We start from the raw sequence: 21,693 nt of genomic DNA on the forward strand, positions 1-21,693 counted from the left end.
TAAAATACATTTCAAGTTTAGAAAAATGAAATCTATATTGAATTATTTATTCATTCATTCATTCATTCATGGACCAGAGTGAAAGAACACTTAATATTTTAGATATTAAATTTTCTTTGAATTTCTTTGAATTGCAATTCAGCAAAATCGTTTCTCATTTGTGGCAAGAGCCACATGCACCAGCTTATTTCTCTGAAGGAGCTCAAAGGAAGCGACATATGGGGCTTTGTTGGTCAAAACTCTGTGTGTGTGTGTGTGTGTGTGTGTGTGTGTGTGTGTGGGTGTTGTGTGTGTGTGATAAAAGTGTGTGGTGCAGAGTTTTGCATTGTTAAAGATTCATGACGCCAGAGTGTTAAAAGATCTTTATGAGGTGAAGTTTTACAGCCAGACTGTGGCAGTATCCCGACTTTACACAATGCTGAAGCCAGAGTGTTACTACAGATGCTATACAGGTGCCGCACTGAAGCCAGAGTGTTACTACAGATGCTATACAGGTGCCGAACTAGTGTTTTCTCCCTGACTTTGGACAAAAATACAGTGTGTGGAATTTTTTTACGGTAATTTTGCTCAATTTTAAAATGTGTACAATTTTTATAATTTTTATTCTGTAAAATCTATATGCATATATCAAAATGTGTAGTCTGTAAAATATTAATTTAATATGATTTTAATAACTCTATGTTATGTATTAATTTAATATGATTTTAATGACTCTAGTACCACTGCTAAACCCATATAATCGTATGTGCTAATGATTCACATTTAATGTCTGTCTTTCTTTCAATCACCTCATGACAGAACAAAGTGACTTGTACAGTGGAACACAGTATAGAGTGTCATTCAGGGCTCTCAGTGTCTCCTACATTAAAATCAATGTTGACAAATGGCCCCGAGCAGAAATCTGAAGTTCCTGTGACCTGTAACGTCTCTAAAGAACATGTTTATTTTTCTCAATGCTGTGGGGTTTTTGTTCACAATTTGAGACTGAAAGCTCGTTCTTAAATATCCTCATGGATGAGCAGTTTGGTCTTGTGAAGTGTGTGTGTTTTGTTGATGAGGGGCCCTCTACTGGTCACACAAAGACCTACATCACACACACAGAAGTGAGGGCACACTTACAAACATATTTACACTATCCAGAAGACTGACTCTTTTGTTTGTTTGCTCATTGTCTGTGTGTTTTTGTGATGTTTAGTGGGTGTATGAAGTCATTTCTCCTCAAGTTCACACAGGTGAAAAAAAATGTTGCTGCAACAGTTTTTACTCAGAAATTGCTAGTAAATTTGACAAAGAATTGTCAAGTAACATTGAAACAAATATGAAAATTAAAAACCTGAAACAGTATTTTCTTGAAAAATGCACTCTATTGATCTGTTTTATATTTACAGCATTTGATCATCATGTACAAATATTTATACAAATATTGACAACCACAAAATTGCACAGTACTTTTCATTTTGAACAGGATTTCTATTTTTTATTTTTAAAAACCTAACATTAATTTTTGTCATTTGACATTTGCTTAAACACACACAAAAATGTTTTATTTTACAATAACAATAAAGAAACTACAGAAGGTAGGTTAGCTGATTAACTTAAAAGTACAAAGATATCACCACCGCTTAAAGTTAACACTTTAAGAAGGATGCTATGTGACCTGTTTTCTGATTCTGTCAGGTGACATTCAACATACTCCCCACTGGAATCTTAGAGTTGTTAGTTATTAGTTACAGTGCTGCTGTGAGGAGTCTTCAGTGAGATCCGTCTGCATCCAGGCAGACGTTCATGTCCCGGGCTGAAGAAGCCACCAGAGTCCTGTGAGAGTAACAGCACTCCTCTAATGATACTACACTGTTGTCAAAGGTTACTGATGGCATTTCAATCAAAGGCAGATAAATGATCGGGCTCAGGCAGGGGGAGGAATTTTGGAAGGGTTTAGGAAGGTCAAAGTAGGCCGCTGCAGCTTCCATCTGGAATGCATTAGCTAAAAAGATTTATTAGCAAGAGTGTCTCAGCATAATGTAACAAGAGAGATACAAATACACACAGGGAGAGATTGTTCTGGGAGTAATTCTACTTTACTATAGTATTGTCATGACAAAATAACTGAAGTGAAGGAATAATGTTATTTTTGTGTTGTTATTTTTTTCACATTTTATTAATGCATATAGTGACAGATAGCAGAGTAATTTGCATAATGCAAATATTGTAATATCATATAATATAATATGAAGAACAGAACCGACAACAAGCAGTTTTGCTGTTTTTAATTAATATTTTTAATCTAAAAAGAATATCTCTGGACTCTGGAATATCTCTGGTTGATGATAAATGGCAACAATAATATAATATTATTAGTTTATATAATTGGTCAACTGGCATTTTTATAAACATATGTGTTTAGCTGACTATTGAAACTCATGAATAAAACAGAATCCAACAAAGAAAGAGTCCCAAAAGATTACTCAAACTACAACAAAACAAAACAAAGCAAAACAATTCCCTCGGTTCATTATTTCAATTATTTTATCTTGTTCACAATCTGATTAAATCTAAAGTATACAACTTGTATTAATTGAGGAATATGTCGAATGCACTGAATTGTCTTATTTTCTCTTAAACAGCATTTTATTCTTAACAAATAGCTAAACACATGCAAATGAAGAGCGTTTGAAGCATCTCTCTTCGGTGGGCATCCTAATAGAAATGTGTGTGTGATTTCTTCCCAACACCTCAAATGAATACCAATTGCGTGAACATTAGGCTTGAAAGAATCATTAATTGAGTCCGAAATTGACACCGTCCTGGCAGAGAGCATGAGGCGGTCTCTCCTCACACCGTTCTGATCATGCTTATTGCTCTAATTGATGTGGAAGTTTGAACTGTTCAATTCACTGGGTTTTTGAATTGGAATCTCGTAGACCAAACCGCATGAGAGGGAATGATTTCTCTGAAAAACACAATGGTTTAAACAGCAGAATTTATTTATTTAGTAGCATCTTGTCTGATAATAAGATTCTGCCAGGCAGTGTGTCCTTTTAATTGTTTGTACATACAATATCAGTTTGTACATGTCTTTACATATGTCTTTTGATATGGCATTATTTTTAAGCATATACCCCCCCTTAATACCCATTATTCAAATGCATATTAATTTACTTTTATTTAATTGTATTTATTTATTTTATTGTGCCACTCATACACTCAGTTGTTTTTGTTGTTTGTTTTTTAATGATAAATAAACATTTCTCCCTAAATGCTCATTATTCAAGTGCATATTTTATTTTATTTTATTTTTCACTCATATGAAATTAGAGCTTAATGAAAACTTAACTATTGTTTTTTAATGCCATTGAGAGTTTTATTATTATTATTATTATTATTATTATTATTATTATTATTATTAGACATTTTCATGACACATAAGCATATTTTTCCCCTTAAATACTCATTATTCAAATGCATATTTTATTTAATATTATTTAATATTTATTTTTTTCAGTCATACAGAACCCGAGCTTGCCAAAAAAGTTTCATAAAATTGTTTTGCAGCGATATTCGTGCTGTCTGGTCAGAGTATGTTAGTTATCATGTTCTAAAATATGATACTAAAAACATGGTAACCACATTTTCAACTAGTTACTACTGTGAAACCATTATAAATCTATATGAGATCTGCTGTAAGAAGCTTTTAAAATTTCTTTCTAAATTACATATTTACTGTATTTTGGTGGAATTTATGGTTAACTTGTTATTTGACATATGACTCATATGGCCCTAATGAAATCTTCACATCATAGAAAATATAGTCAATGCATTTTGCTTCACAACGTCTATTTAATATTTCATGGATGTATAACACAAAAATGTCACATGACAGCCGGTTTTTATCTTTAGCATGGCGACAGTTACCATGTTAAACGCTGACCTGATTGTGTAATGTGTGTCATGTTGAAGGATCAGTTAATTGCTGATTAATTTTCAGATAATTAAGAGGCACAAGGCATGTGGAGGCATGGTAGATGAGAGAGAAAATGAAAGACATTGATAGTTTTGGACAGAGTTTGGTATAAGCATAGACTGCCATGTGTACAGCAATCTAAAATAGCAAAAAAGCAACTGATAACTACAGTTTGGTTTATAAAATCGGCACATCTCTTGTTTTAAATGTGAATCTGGGGTCGTGTCACACTTGCATCTCGCAGCACTTCGGCCTGAAGTTGCTGCCGCCCATGTGCTTGACTGACATGGCTAATGCAATTCAATTAATTCCCAGATGGGCTCATCTCTCAATGGCCCCTCAGGTCTAAAGGGGAGCCGGTATTTTGGAGGGGTGGGAGAATGAACGGGTAATATGTGAATAGATCCACTTCAGAGCAGATAGGTACAAAGCAGCCGGCACTCGTGGGAGAACTGAAGTGATATTGAGCTTCTGCAGTAAATGTAGAAGAGGATTACAAGCTCTTGTGGCGAGTGAAGAGACTACACATTCATTCCCATGTCCTACTCATGTCCTTGTCTCTTTTTCTTCCTCATTCTATAGCTGTTCCTGGAGAACGGTATGAGGTGAAATTGATGCTCTGTTGGCCAGGTTGATTTCAGCAGCTTGGGTTTTTTTTTTTTTTGGTAGAGATGGATTTCACGGAACACATTCATTAATGCTGTTGGTTTTGCGCTCAGAATTGTTTTTGACATTCAGATGCAGTGTGGGACTTCTTCCTGAAAACTTTGTTGCGCATTACTGATATTTTGAAGTAGTTTAACTAGTAAAAATAGTTTGTTACTTTGCAAGCTACTACCAAAAACGCTAACTACTGTACATTGCAGCTAAACAGATCTTTCTTTTATCTGTATAAATGGATATATATATATTTTTAATTATATATTGCTACAAAAACATTCAACAACAAAACAAAAACAAGACAACAAAGCAATTCATTAAAAATTAATCAATATTAGTAGAGTCCATTGATTAAAGACAAAATTGATTGATTTTAAGTCCTCAGTCACAATACAAAGTGAAAACATGAAATTTTTAAATCTTATCTGAATTTACTATTGCTTGTCATTTCTATGATTCATACAATATGATCACGCAGTAATTGTAATGGAGCATGTTAGATTTATCTGTACAAATCTGTTAGAAACATGCTAGTGTATTCATAGGTTCATTAGGTGTGTGTAGCATTTTTGTGTAGAGTGTGGAGGAATGTCTGTGTGTGTGTGTGTGTATGTGTGTGTGTGTGTGTGTGTGTGTGAGAGAGAGAGAGATACAGGAACCCTCCCCTTCCTAAACCTGTGAAGGCTCTCACTGGCGCAGAGCTATTGACATCTTGGCATTTGGTCCAGTCTGTCCGCTCTCCCTGGAGGGCCCGTTTCCTCCCATCCCAGCCGTGTATTGATTGGTTAATTTGATAGTTCTATCACCAATCAGCTTGTGTCTGACCTTTTGCCTTGGCAATGATGGCAGAGCGCTCATTTCTTCATCGTCGGCTTCGCCATACATTGACCTTTGCAGAGAGAATGTCAGCGCGGCCCTTGATCGTAACCTGTCACTACATTTGTTATAAGTAGGAGTCACCCTCGCCTTTGACACCCGAAGCTGAGCCTTCACCAAAGCGGAAGAGCTGAGCAACACCTCACCGTGTTTAAAAAACACCAGGCAGCTCGGGATGCATCGCTATGCGGCGGTAATTCATCAAGTTGTCATAAGAATCCACATGATTGAAAGCCGAAGACTGATTTTGGTGGGTTGTTAAAGTTTTTTGTGTGATATTTTAAGATAATAAGCTAAACTGAAAAACAGAAAGAAATGACTGCAGAATTGTGTTCTTGTGGTCAAAGGTGTGATGAAACTGATATTCGTGAAACTATGATAAAACTCACATTTCACCCATAAATTAAAAGAAATTAAGAAATTATTATGGGCATAAAAATGAAGCCTGTTTTATTTTCCCCCTCCATTATGAGTTTTTATTATATTTATAATAATACATTACTTGCATTATTTAACAGCAGGAGACTGACCAGCATTCAGAGCAAATCTGTGAGAATGTGACTGTAGCATTTGGCCAACACATATTCAATTATTTCTATTCATCAAATATCAGAATGAGTTAAGAATATAATTGTGCAGATTACTATAGATGAGTTTTGAATAAGAATAAAGAATCACAGTATATTCATATCATGACTCAGTCAATATCATATAACGTCATATCACCATGCAGTGCTATTTTCTGCTTATATGCAGAACAGAAATTTTCCTTTGAGTTTTAGTCAGGTGTCTAGCATATAAATGATACAGATGTTATTTTCCGCCCTGTGTGCAGGTGTCCCACAGGGATGTCTCATTATCACAGACTGGAACGCTCTCCCCTTGGGAAAAGCTCAGATTTTATACTTCAAACTCCCTTTCTCGTTTCTTTCCCAATGAAAAACTTTTAAGGCACTCTTTTCTTATTAATCTACACTTTTGATACAAATATGGAGCTTTCACACACAGGTAAGAAATGCTGTAGGTGCATTCTGGGAAAAACACGGGTACATGATTCTTACTGCCGCCACATCTGTAATATATGTTGTGAAGATGTTGTAAAACATGCTGTTTTATATCCGTAATGAAGCAGCATGATTAGAGGGCCATGTGGTGCGTACCTTGATCGTTTAAACACCTGACACGCGAGTGTGAGCACGTACTTTACACACCTCCTGTATCTGTCATTACGGCACACGCGAGCAGCACCAGGCAGTCTTTAGTCTGCTTCTTATGGCCTCATAACGGGGCTTTTGGTGTAATTACTGTGGCTTTAAATGTGTTCTCTGAGGAAACAAGACCAATAAATACCCATATACTGCACAAAGCCTCATCCATGATGCCGTCTGCATCTGGTTTTGCTGCTTTTGTGGAGAATGACTTTTATTTAAATCAGATTTTGCCTGTTTTAGGCATATAATCTATCTTAATATTTATATATGTTTATATATTTAGTTTAATATTAAAAATGATATTAAATATAATACCATTTAATGTGAAAGTATATTAATTTAAATAAATATTTCATTTACAGTATTTACATGTTATGGTACTATACAGTATGTTGTATTTGTCTTACTGCAAAATTATTGCTGTATTTGTTTGCTGTAAATATGGAGAACCACCATTGATAATAATTACACATTCTGATGCATTACAGTAAAAAACTTAATTGTCATAAAAATAATGTCACATTGCAAAAATTATCCTAAAAATGGATTTAATTTTATGCAGAATATACTTTTTTTTATCATTTTTATTCATTTGTATTGAAGTTTTAGCTACGGTATCTTAAAAGGGTCATATGATGCTTTTTTAAAGATAATTATCTTGTGTATTTGGTGTAAAAGAATATGTTGACATGCTTTTATGTTCAAAAAACATATTATTTTTCAAATACTGTACATTATTGTAGGTCCTCTATACCCCGCCTCTCTCAAACGCATCGTTTTCTAGAAAGTGCCTCCTTCTGACAAGCGCAGTCTACTCTGATTGGCCAACTGACCCAGTGCATTGTGATTGGCTGAACAAATGTAAAGACAGTTAATATTGTCCTTAGTTTTACGATCAGTTCGAGCGCGAAAGGGGAACAGAGTCGCGTGACAGACACAGTGATGAAGCTCCTATGTGTTTGCAGTACACAAGCCACGGACAGTTAAGACAGCTGACAGTGTGACCCTGTCTCTCTCTCTCTCTCTCTCTCTCTATCTATCTATCTTTCACACACACACACACACACACACACACGATCTCTCTCTCTCTTGTATTTGCAGTCACACTAATAACACATACTTACATTAGCACAGAAAACTCTGTATTTGAACAGTCAGTAGCAAATACTTTGAAAACTAATAGTCGTGGCCTAATGGTTAACATACTTACAGTTAGCTGATTCAGAAGCGCCAGACCTTCAATACCATTGATACACACAGCATCTCCCTGACACTGCTCCGGCTTCGTTCACTAACTGCGCACTTACTGAAACCAGGCACGAATTCTTTCTTTGTGTGAACTTTGTGAACATTTGGGCGGCATTACGCAAATATTTCCACATAGTGATGAAGAGATGTGGGGATGTGTTAGAACGAGCTGTTTTAGGGGGGAGTTGCAGAGTCTTAACTTTTATAAAGAATATCTCTTTGGATTTGAGACTTTAGTCTTTGCAACTTTACAGATTTTCGTCATGCACCAAGAGCTTGTAACACTCCAAAGAGAAAGGAAAAAATTTAATTGCATCATATGACCCCTTTAAAAAAAAAGTGACAAAAAAAAAAAGTGATAAAAACATCTTTAATGCATCAAGCAAGTTCAGCTAAATAAAAGTGAGAAATGTTGCCTTGGAAATTAGCTGAAGAAAAGTTTGTTTTTTATATATATTTTATTTCCGTTATTTCAAGGGATGAACATGTTTTTTTTTTTATGTTTTAGTTAACACCTACACCTATATTTACTGAAAAATTCTCCGTTATTATGATTCCTTTTGGTTAACTAGAGATAACGAGATGTGTTTTGTTGTAGTGTATCCCTGCGATTACAATGCCATGGTGGTCCGAGAAGGCCCAATGAATAGTTGAGATATGAAAGCAGAAAAGAGAAGGTATTTGGTGTGTGCTTTATCAAAGCTTGGGCGAAATACTCACGAGATCAGGCTGCGTTTAACCCAGATTAAACCACGGAGGTCCAAGGGCTCTTCAAAACAAAGACAAGTTCAAGACTTCCTTCTCTTAAGGATGTGTCAAGGGCAATCCAGACAAAAGACGAATGTCTTTTTCAACAGGGCGATAAGCATCTGGGCACAGGCGGCATAAAACGCTTCCTTTTCTTCCTGCGATTTCCTGCCTCCATTCAGCCTAATGTGGCTACAGTGATTTAACCGAATATGACCGTGGCGATTTCTTATCTCAGTAACCCCAGCTTTGAGTGGTAGGTTTGTGTGTGAGTACAGGGTGGGCCACGGGGTCGGCGGAGGAGTCTTTGTATTATAGAAATGTACGACTTGTTGGAATGATTAATGCGGGTTTCATCCTCAGACCTGTATCAGGCAAACTTCCCTAGACAAATCTTTTGCTGAATCTTAAATTCAGCCAGAGAAAAGGAGTTATTCTCTATTGATTTGGCCTCTCTCATGTATCCTCTTTCTGTAGATGTGAGAACTTCCTATTCCGATTCTTTTTGCATCTGATTTCCTATGAATGTATTGTAAGTAAGTGGCTCATTTTTTATGTCACCGTACAAAAGGCCTGTCAATGGAGACTCCCGTGCCCGCCGCATTTGTTCCTCTACATGAGACAGGAACGCACGAATACAATAAATAAATCAACGCACTTGTCAGCCGCTAGCAGGGGAACAGAGCGAGTAACAAAACCATTTTCCCTTTTCTGCTTTTAATGGTAATGCCACAGGATTGTAAACTTAATGAGATAAGGTTATCAATGAATTCACGCCGTCTTCGCTGCTGTCTTTTCAGAAAGCAAATATCATTTAGGTTTGACGTTACTGTTGAGGCCGTACAGAGCAGATAATCAAATAAACTAATACATCTGCGCAAACAAACCAACAGGCTTATGCGTGATTGGTGGAAAGTAATTAGCCTGTGATATCTGACAGCACCTGGTGACAGGATAATGTTGTTTCTTCTGAATATATAGTCATATTGTTTAGTAGGGTTGTGCAAAACTACATGTTTTCATAGACTAGTTGATGGGTTGCATGTATAATTAGGATAAATGGTTAAAGATGTGTCTGAATGTGCTGTAAATATAGTTTTAGCTTTTATATGCTTTTATAGTTTTAGTGATTTGAATACATTCAAAAGTTTGGGGTTGGTAAGATATTTTTTTCAAAGAAAGATATGTATTTTTTAAAGAAAGGCCTTTATGCTTACTAAGGGGATATTTATTTATTTATTTATTTATTTATTTATTGAAAACAGTTGTGCTGCTTAATATTTTTGTGTTGAAATGTTTTCGGGATTCTTGAAAGCTCAGCATTTATCTGAAATAGAGATCTTTAATAACATTATAAATGTCTTTACAGTCATATGATTGATTTAATGCATTTAACTTAACTTGTAAAAGAAAAAAAAAATCTCACTAACCCCAGGTTTGTGATATTGGCTTTATTCAACAACAAAGAGGCAAGTTTAGTGCTGCCATTATCAGTTCATCAAACTTGTAACTAACCAGTTCTTTAAGTATGCATTTTGAGTAATAAAGTAGTATCCTTGATTGTTATTCTACATGGAATGGGACTCAACGAGAGAAACTTACAGAACTAGACCTCTGTTTGTCCAAAGGCCCGTTGTAATTGGCCCATGGGTGAGAAAGATCCATGTTTTGATTAATCAGGGTAAAATCCTTCATCGATACAGGCTCCAGCATTCAACCAGACTCAAAAGCTCCATCACAGAGGTGAAATCCATACCTCATAACAATGGCATAAATAAACAGATGGCAATGATTAACCTCAGATGACCACAGCATAACTCAATGTACTCAATGCCAAATGTAACTGTGCCCGTGTGAGTCGGTCAAACTTCTGCATGAGGGACAGATGAGTTCATTCAAAGTAGATGGCAACTGTTTGTTGTTTGCTCACTCCATTCAGACAAATCAATTGTAATTTTATGAATTTATGACGTGCAATGCCCAACTCCTGATACACAGCACATACGCTGAGAGAAGACTATCCATATAGAAGACTGGAGGTCTATAATTGAATTTAAACACATTATTATTAGTGCTAAAATGTGAAACTTTATCAAGACAACCTCAGCTATGTGTTTTTACTAGATAAATTATGTTAAATTCTGAGGTTATCCACCAGAGTGAAGGAGAAGTGTTTACACAAAGGAACGAAGTCTCATCACAATCGTTTTAACATTGAGTTGGAAAGCAAATGAAGAACTGTTAATTTTACAGCTTTAAAATATTTTGATCAATTTATTTTTTTAAAAGTTATATGTTTTATTCATAAATGTTTTGTTTTTTTATACTACCTGTACAGGACTTTGGTTTAAGCTTCTGTTGTTTTTAAATGTGCTTTATGAATAAATATACTAAACTAAACTATATTAGGAGACAAACGAGAGATTAAATGCTGATACTAAACCTCATCTGGATTATGAAAGCACAAATCCACCATGAGGGTTGCCAGGTCTGCATAACAAAACCAGACCAATTGTTACACAGAACTAGCCCAATCGCGATCAAAACCTCTTTCCAGGGGGTCAAAATTGTGTTCAGGTGGGGCGAGGCGTTTTGCTTCAACCCGCTGACTAAAAACAAAAATCTGTGGCAACAGTATAAAAGTAGCCCAATTCTGCAGGAAAACTGTGTACTCGGCAACACTGGTTGACCTGAAAGAGAAAATCATAGAAGAAACCTGTTTATGCTAATGCAACTACAGCTCCCCTTGTGGTAGTGTGTAGAATTGCACTATGCATTTGCTGTGCATTATGAATTAAATTTCATCATGTGAAATGGAGCTTGTTTAGATATGTTTATGTTGAGTATTTTGGAGCCTTAGGACCAGAACAGTCTTTAGATTTTCCTCTGAAACTCTCAGGCCAATAATGAGACACATATTTCTCACCCTTTATTCCAATTTCCACCTTTTAATGTTTCCCTCAACAAAATCTCCAGAACTCAAGCATTTTCATTCTCCCAGTGTGTCTTGATCCCCCTGAGCGAGCTATTCAGTCTGGTGAATAAAATATTCTAATGTGTGCTGTTTTTCTCCCATTCGGTGTGCTTAAATATTACAAAGCATTTAATTATAAAAACTGAGAACAGACGCAGTCTTGGGACTGTCAATGGGAAAAATAAATGTACAATCAAAATTGCAATTACCTGCAGAATTTCAGGGGTAAACACATCAGAAATCTCACAACAAACACAGGCTAGTTTGCATTCCAAAATGAATACAGTTAGATCCAAAGCAATTTTCTCTTATTTATCTTAGACGCCATGCATAAATAAAGCAAGGGCATTGAAGCAATTAGCATAATTAGAATGTGGTGGTCAGGCCCAATGCGATTTCTTAAGAGGCATTGCTGAGATGTGTGTGTACATTTGCGTTTATGTGTGTGCGTGTCTATATCGAAGGGCTTCCTGAGCAGTCATTGTTAAATGTTTTCATACAGGAGAAGGCAAACAGTGTGGACTGTGTGAAGGTCCTCATTACCTGCAGGACCACCGTACCCTGTCTGGACCGGCCTTGGGTCTCCAAAACAAAACTTTAGCATTTTCATGTATCTTATGTATTGTGCATGAATGCATAACAAATCGTCAGCTGCGACAAATTCACTTTTCTTTTATAAAAAGGCCAAACTTTTGCAAAAAAAAAAAAAAAAAAAGATTTCCTATTCAGCTCTAAAAGATTTGTTTTTTGAGCTTATTATTGTAATCATTGTTTGGATGAATCATTATCTTGAATTCTAATGACCTTATGTATTTGGAAGGAATCTTTTAAAGGGAAAGAGTATTTGTATCTTTTGTATGAATTAAAAATATATATTTCCAGTGCAGAGCTCTGCTGTACATTTGGATGATAGTGTAAGTATGAAGTGGATCTGTGCACTTAAAAGAGTTTCTTTGATGAAAGCTTTGAATAAGTGGCTCTATTTTTGAGAAATAAATGTCATTAAAATTAATTTCACTCACTGCGATCATTTTAAGAGGAAATTTCGCTGAATTTTCAGCCAAGCTACAGTGAATATTTCTAGGCTTCTTTGTCTGTTCTCCATAACAGACAAATCTCTCTTTTTTTTTTTTAATTCTGCAGGATCTCTTTGATATTCCGGATTTTATTTTGTTCCATTTCCTGCAGGATTTAACTGTTTTAGCTTGAGGTTACGTGGCAGGACCATCTACAATTCATGTGCCCAAATCATATGGCATGCATTTTGATTTTATGTTAGCAGAAAATTTGCATAAAATCAGAATTTAGTTTCCAACAGTTCCTGGACTTCTTGTTATCAATACAAAATACAATCAATACAAAAGGTAACTTGCTCTGCCTCCTAACATTATGATGGATAAAATCAAGTCCTACTTTTTAGATGTTAAATATACTGTTTCTGTCAGAAATGTGTTACTTTATGCAAGTTTTATGGGAAATGTGCATAATTTTGGTGACAACAGGCAGTTCTTCCTCTAAATCAAGTCAAGCCCCCTATTTGTTTGTACTGACGTCATATTGTTTTATTAAGCCTGTGTTTAAACACATAAGCATTTAAATGATGTTTAATCCTCTTAGGGTTGAGCTAAATCCCTCCCTTAACCCCTCAGATTAGCCTCAGAAAATATTTCCTCTTCCCGAGTCTAACCTGGATGAAGCCCAGACGTGTTTGTAAAGTACAGATTTCTTCCTCTCTCTTTCTCTCTATCTTTCCTCATGATAATACGTGCTGGCCAGTCTCAGCATTTTCCTGTAGCCCAGATATTATTGTCCTGTGTCATCACCCGAAGGTGACTCTTATCACTTAATTAAATCCTGGTGCGGAGGGAAGTCGAAACAATATTAGTGCCTGGTCACCCGAAGGAACTTTTTAAAAGTGGGATGGTTTGTACAAGGAAAGCTGGCATTGACTCTTCTGCTCCTGGAGTGCTTTTGTCATCCTCTCTTGTGACGGGTGCTAATTTAGATTTCATATGTCAGCTGTCCAGCTGAGACAACACTACTTATGTTTTACATTTTTTGCACTTTCTTTCTGTTGATAGTATCAGAAAATTATTGGGGACAGAGAGGGAGTAGGATCAGGGCACAATGCAGACAACTTCTATAATATATATAATTGGGGACAGAGAGGGAGTAGGATCAGGGCACAATGCAGACAACTTCTATAATATATATATAATAATTTATATAAATAATACATTTTAATATTACAATATCTTAGTAAATTAACTTAATTATTACTTTGTTATTATTTATGTATGTATTGCATTTTTTTTACTTTTTTACTCATATAAAAATAAAAAAATCATAGCAGCAATAAATATATAAATTGTAAATATTTTAAAATTCTTAAACTATTTAAAACTCTGTAAGTTATTATTATTTGACATCATTTGTTAAAAATAGAGAGAGACAGAAAGAGAGCAATCAGAGGCAATACATTTAATACTGTAATAAAATTTCATATAAAAAAATCAAAAATTGTATTATTAGGCTAGATTTCTTTTTGTATTTGTCACATTATTACATCATGTGGAAATGACCTACTTTTGCTATTGTAACAGTTTCAGTTGACTCATAATGCCTTTTAACGACTGATTCTGGTACTGATTGTATTATTATGATTATGTGTCTCATATCTAATGTTGACAAATAACTTTTAAAGTGGTCAAATAATGACATTGCTAAAAAGAACATTATTTAGTGTATTTGGTGTAATGAAATGTGTTATGCGGTTTAAGGTAAAAAAAAAAAAAAAAAAACACATTGTTTTCCACATAATATACATTATTGTTTCTCCTCTATGCCCCACCTTTCTGAAATGCGTCGATTTGTACAAAGTTCAACGTTCTGAAAAGCGAGGTGTACGCTGATTGGCCAGCTATCCAGTGCGTTGTGATTGGCTGAAATTCTCAAGCGTGTGACGGAAATGTTACGCCCCTTGTCATACTGTGATGCTGTGTGTCCCGGCGAGATGAAAACAATAAAACCCATTACAAACGAGGCATTTGTTGCAACCAGTGGAGACATAATTACATGATGACATGATTATAATGACTTGTACTGTTTTTTTACGCGTTGCATTCCGTATCACGCCACGTAAACTTAAAACCCATGTCTGCATTACAAGCGCTACTCTACACTGCTCAAAACTCGTGTTTGAATCATCAGTGGCAAATTCTTCAAATATGTAAACGTACTTACAGGCTGTGAGTCAGAAGTGCCAGACTGTCCTTGCAAAGTTGTAAATGCCCCACTTTATAGAACCAGACACCGGCATTGTAGGCTACTCTTACAGGAAACAGTCATTGTCCTCCTCAAAATGTGCTGCAGACATCTGAATATTTGGGTTGGCTGTTATTTTAATACTGATTTCTAGTTGTGTCCTCTTTTGGAAGACCAAACAAAGTAGTTTCGCTTTCACAACAAAACACACAGTGTCTCCACAACATGGCGCCGGGAGCAGCATTGAGAATAAAAGTTTCTGTTAAATTCCTTACGATTCCTGTTCCTAATGTAGATGCTGATATGTTTGACTGTGAGATTGAGGGTATGCTAAAAGGTTGAGTGAGATCCAAGCAGCGAGATCTGATGCTCTCACGCCTTTTTTAAACGGATGCTTGTAGTAGGTCATTTGGAGTGAATAAATATGGCATGTCGAGTAGCCCCCCCTCCCCCCAGTGCTAAGCCTCATATGAAATAAGCAATCTAACGACGCTCTTATTTGAAAGAGGTCTTGGTGAGGGGTAGGATGAGTGATTCAAGCATCTCCGGTGCTGGTGCCTTCAATAAAGAAATCAATACCACGCATCTATATTTGCACATTTCTACATGGCTTGTCAGCTTCAAAATTGACTTCAGTGAAAAAGATCTCTCATGGCTCCTGCGGCAATTTAGAAGTTCTGATAAGATCTCTTTTAACACCTCTCATCTGTCTTTTTCTCTCTCACACACATATAGACACTTTGTTACTCTCTGTATGTCACTTTTCCCACACAGACGTCTGCTCTCTCACTCATGCTGTCTGTCATTATCAGTCTCTCCAGGTTGAAATTTGAGTCAGTTTCATCTGTTTTTATGGTGCAGCAAATCATAACAGTTTCTTTAAATGCTTTTATATATTTATATATAGATAGATAGATAGATAGATAGATAGATAGATAGATAGATAGATAGACAGATAGATAGATTTTTGTCAGCGTATTACCTGATACCAGAATCTGAAATGGAAGGCTCTTGAGCATCCTAAATTTGTTGTAGTAGCGTTTTCAGTAGTGACTGACCCTTGAATTATCATTATTGTTTTTATGCTTATGTGTTTAATTATTTTATATATTATATATTATAATTATATACATTATCTTATTTATTAATATTAATGTTATTATTAATAATATACTGTACATTTCTCACTTGAAAATGAATGGCTTTTATTTAAAGGCTGTTAATTTAGCTGTGAATATCAGTAGAGTCTGTTTATTTCTACTTTTCAGGCAAGTTCTAAGTTTTAATATTATTTTGAATTCGTATGAATTTTTATACTTTTCCTTTTAATTTTAATATAATTTTAGCATGTGTGTCGTGTGTTTTTGCCATTTTTAGTAGTTTGTGTTTTTATGTATTTTTATTTTAGCTTTAGTTATTTTGAACATCAAGGTCATCTAAATAAAAATTTAAAAAAATGCCTTTGCAACAAGCCGAAATAAAATAAGTTTAAGGGTTTTTAAAAAATATATTTCATTTTAATTCAGTTAAAGTTAACATTTTATTTTTTTAGTAAGAAAAGTTGTTTTATGGTTTTAGTTTTAGTTTACTATAATAACCCTAGAATTGCATTTATATACTTCCAGAAATGTTATTTGAAATTGTCTAAATCTGTGTTTATTTTTTATTTATTTATTTGATTTTAATACATATTTCAGAGAGGTTTAAGTCTTAATTTGCTCTCCATGTTGGAGTCCTGTAGCTCAGTACCTGTGAGAGCGAGTCCACATGCTCTCATGCTCAGGTTGGCCAGCCCTCTGAGAAGTCTTAATTGCAGTGGTAGTTGTTCATGATGGAGGCTGTTGGAGTTTGGAGGGAAGGAGGGATGAGATTGGAGGTGATGAACATGTGGCATCTCCCCCATCACCAGCTGCCCCTCTCTTCTCTGCCTCTCTCTCCCTCTTCATTTTGTCTGACCTAATAGTTAATGATATGTTAATAGTCAATGAGGCTGCTCTCGCCTGGCGTCCGCTGTGTGTGTTAATGTGGAAGTGCGGTGGCTCTGGCTGGGGTCCAGTGACTAGATTGATGTTTACCAGCTTGTGTGTCCTTCAGCTCACGTATATTTGTCCTTTGTTAGAGAAAACACAAGGCTACTGAGTTACAGACCATGTTTGCTGCTGTAGCACTGGAAGGCAGGTGTGTTCTTGCTTGTGGTCTATAGTTGTAGTATCTAACAAGTGCTTACAGTGAAGCAAAGAATCATTTGTCAAGACATAAGCATTCTAGTTTAATTTTAAGTCATCAAAAAGAGCATTGTCAATGCATGCGATTTCTGTGATGTTTATTTTATCAATCCGGATTTGATGGGATAGCTATTGGATGGCTCTGATGTATTTGGTTAATATTATTTTTAAAAAAATTAGTTTTATGTTTTTTTTTTTGTTTTTTTTTTTAATCTCCCTTTTGAAAATTGTGCACAGTAAGACCAGGAACATGTATTATTTAAAGTCAACATGGAAACCCCTTTATTTCTGTGATTTTACATATTTTTTGAGATATATATACATACACACACACACACAGTAAAAACAGTAAATATAACTAAATATCTATTTTCTATTTTAACATCTTTTAAAATGGTAAAAAAGGAAAAAAATAAATAAATAAAAGTAATTAAAAACTGCATTTATTTGAAATCTTTTGTAAAATTTAAATGTCTTTCCTGTCACTTTTGGTAAATATAATGCATCCTTGCTGAAAAAAAAAAAAAAAAGATTTTCAAAAAGGGAAAAACAAAAAGAAGCCTAAAAAGTTTAGTACCCTAGACTTATTGAAAATGAACATATGAAATATTTAAAATACATCTAAAGGAAAAATTTCAGAGGAAAATATACACTGAAATGCTATATTCCGTCCATTCTCTCAAATGATGCATCATGTTTATAGAGCAAAAATCCTGGCCTTCCATTCTTCTCCATCCCTGTCAGTTCATCTATACACCGAGCGACCGCCGTTCCTCCCCCGTGGAGGGTCTCTCTTGGACTTTCTGACCTGAGAGAGACTCCTCAGGCTCTGGCACGGCCTCCTATGTCCCTGAAGACGCAGCCCTGGCTGTCAGGACGGACCCGAAGCAGTCACCTCCAGCCAGTCTGCAATCATCTCCTCTCTGTTCACCGCTGCTCTTCCTTCAACCGCGCGGCATCTGTGGGCCAGGTCTCTGAGGAACACTGCGTGTCTTCTCCTGGCTCCCCTCTATGATAAACGGCCTCTGTTTACAGGCTAACCACTGTGTAAAGTGCACAATAAATCACTAGCCAGACAAACTTCTGGGGGAGAAAAGTGTAACATTAAGATGGGCCTTTTTTGTCATTTGTTTAAAGCAGTCATGCCTTGCAAGCAGCTTCTCTCTCTCTCTCGCTCTCACTCTCTCGCTCTGTTGTCTAAAGTGCTGAGAGAAGGAAGAATGTGTCTCACAGAAGGGAAATTAAACTCTGTAACGGTTAGGGATCTGCACACTTGACCTCAGGCAGCAAAAGCAAAACAATCTAGATTAAGATTAAACATAGATGAAATTAAAACACATAAATCAAGTTTCTCTAGGTTTACATTAGTCTCAAATAGCATTAACAAGAGACAATATTAATCCAGCATCATGTAAATTCATTGAATTATATTTGTTTTGTCAACATAAAATATAAATGTACCCTATTACCTTTCTTAATGAAAAGTAAATAAGTTCCTGGGCATACTGTACACAATATATATTAGTGTGAATTATTCTAAATTGAAGTAAAGTTTTTTTTCTCTAATATTTCTTCAAAAATGTAATAAAGTTTTGGCCAACATTATTTTTTGTTGTAAACCTTTGGAAATTTCACTTATAAGTATATCAAATCTCAGAAATAAAGTTGTTTTCATGCTGACTTTATATATTACAGTTTGGACTGGTCTTATAGTGCACATTATTCTAATATATATATATATATATATATATATATATATATATATATATATATATATATATATATATATATAAAAGTATCTAATTGGTCCGTTGATTTAAAACTAACATTGATTACCTTTTGAAAAAAAAAAAAAAAAAAAAGATTCTTAATAAAGATGTTTGTTTTAGACCTATTTACAAGGTTAAAAAACAACAATGCATTCTGTGTGAATGGCCCTTGAGGGTCAGTGAGGTGATGAAACATGGTCAGTTAAGAGTAGTTTACAACCATTTTGGTGCAGGGAACCTTGACTGATATTATATGTGGACTTCAGGGGCAAAATTAAATGCTAAATGTGTAGAATATAGTCCCTTGAAGCTTTTTTGCTGCTGTAAGTAATGTAAATAAGCATCCGTGTTAGCGTAGCATTTATGTTAACGCATCTATATTGGCATATTAGCATTTCAAATGTAAAGTGCCATATAATGGGCTAGTATTAGCATTAGCGCAGTATAATGTAAATTGTAAGTCTAACACATCACCTCCAGCAGATGCGTGCTCAGGGAGGAAGTGATGCGCTAGCGGGCCGCCGTGGGACGTGCTGTTGTCAGCTGCATATCAGCAAGCTGTAAATAGCCCGAGGCTGCGCTGTTTTATCGGCGAGTAGAGACTGCACGCTCTCTTGCCAGCTGCCGATGCTGCTTTAAACTCGCAAATAAATGAGAGAGGGATGCTTTTCCACCCCGTCTGTGTAAACCTGATTTTCATAAAAAGGTGATCAGATCAGCTGTGACATTGTGCACAATACCTTGTTTTTTCTTGTCTTTCCTTTCTGGCATTTTCTCGCCCGGGGTGCATCAGCCTACAGATTATCTGAGGCAGTGGGAGACAATATGTAATTAACCCATGTGACCTCAATATCTTAATTGTTGACTGTTGGAGACCCAACAGCAGCACCTCCAGCAGTGATATCCATACAATGGGGCTTCCTTTAGTCCAAAATTTCTAATTATGCACACGTAATGCAGTAATGACCCAACACAACTGCTCTTTTCTTATGCATTAGACTTTTATCGATATGAATCTTTGTTTTGCAGAATATTTATGTATGGCGTCTGTGGTCAGGAGCTGTTCATTAGCTGTGCTTGCTAAACATTGTATTACACATTAAGTGTTGGCTTTATCCTGCACTGTTTGTACTGCAGACTTGAATAATGGCTCAATGTCTTGCAGCTATTTGAGGATAGGTGTTCTTGATTTTTGCCTGATGTAGGGTTAAAATGGGCAAAAAAAATCCCACAGACTCAAACTGGTGGAGGAAACTGAGCCAAATCTAGAGACTAGAGTAACATAGAGACTCAGACTGGTTAGTGATCATCCAGAGAAAGCTGAAAAAAGTAGTTAGGTATACTTTATTTTTTTTTAGACAGTTAACACTAGTATATAGTGGTGTTGTCACGGTACTAAAATCCCTAAATTTTAATGTGATACCTTGAAAAATACCAAAATTAGATACCATTTTTGATACCTCAGGGGAAAACTGCTACAAAATTAAGAGCATAAAAGATATGAAAGATAAATATAACCAGGCTAGAACATGACGATGTATATTTGTACATTAATGATCATGTATTATGGTAAAACACTGGAGAAAAATTTATGGATTTGCATATTTTTACTTCAAATTTCTATGTAGAAAAGTATTGTTTTTTTTTGTTTGTTTTTTTTTACCCCAAATATGGTAGTGTGAGCATTACTGTATGTATTTAATGTCTGTTTCATTCATACTTGATACACGACAAATATGCCTCAAAAATGTATCCTAACTTATGATGTTACAGGAAATTCCTAATATGGACAAAGACATCAAACTATCAATGTAGCTAAATAAAAAAAAATATAGAAACGCTTCATTGAAGACAATAAACACACAACTTTGGCAATATATGGTTTATCTGTGCTCTTCAAGCCATCTCAGATAATTTCATAAAAATAAAATCTATTTCTAATGCAATGCTAATCAACATAGCCTGCATTACAGCATAGAATACTGTAAAATATATTTTCTGCTTCATTTTGTAAGAAGCCACATCAGATGAAAGAAGTTATTTCAAACACTCAACTGATGTTGGATGGAAGCCCATTTCTGCCTCTGAATAAAAAATTAATAAAGGAAATGGTGACTTTTTATCTCACAAATTCTTAATTTATAACTTGCAATTTTGACTTTATAACCCGCAATTGCGATTCAGAGTTTTTTTTTTTTTTTTTTTCGCACAGGTGAGTTTACTGTATATCTCACAATTCTGACTTTCTTTTTTTCTCACAATTGTGAGTTCATATCTCTCAATTCTGACTTTTTTTTCTCAGGATTGTGAGATTAAAAAGTTGCAATTACTTTGTTTTATTTTTTATTTAGTGGCGGACAGGGGCTTCCATAATGAAGTGAGTATCAATATGTATTGAAAAATCTATATTTTTGACAACAATACCAGTTTCCTGTTTTAGATAAAACTGATGCGCCTTTAGCACCCCTCACTGGACATTTTGCTTTTAAAGTCCTTTGAAAATGTCGTCACAGGAATGTTGTTCCAATGAAGCCTGTGTTGTCATTTATAATGAGCGAGCAGAGGCAGGTGGCAAAACGGTGATGGCACTGAAAACACAACCGCTTGCCAAGCTGTGCTAGCAGCTCACACCATGCAAAATAAAAAGTGATTTTGCAGCTGCAGAGTGTCATTGACCAATCACAGGTGATTTTGTTCACAATCAAGCACTTTAGCTTTTATGTGGTTTTGTGTGTGCAGCAAAATTTTCCTGTTGTTC

General features: G+C 35.4%; 1 protein-coding gene across 5 annotated transcripts in view; it reads left to right on the forward strand.

Annotated features, from left to right (window-relative positions):
- The window catches only part of LOC109048374 (neuronal PAS domain-containing protein 3-like), a 280,671-nt gene that overhangs the window by 155,585 nt on the left and 103,393 nt on the right, over positions 1–21,693 (forward strand). The window lies entirely within an intron of this gene.

This window comes from Cyprinus carpio, chromosome A17, assembly GCF_018340385.1.
Source record: "Cyprinus carpio isolate SPL01 chromosome A17, ASM1834038v1, whole genome shotgun sequence".
Classification (NCBI taxonomy): domain Eukaryota; kingdom Metazoa; phylum Chordata; class Actinopteri; order Cypriniformes; family Cyprinidae; genus Cyprinus; species Cyprinus carpio.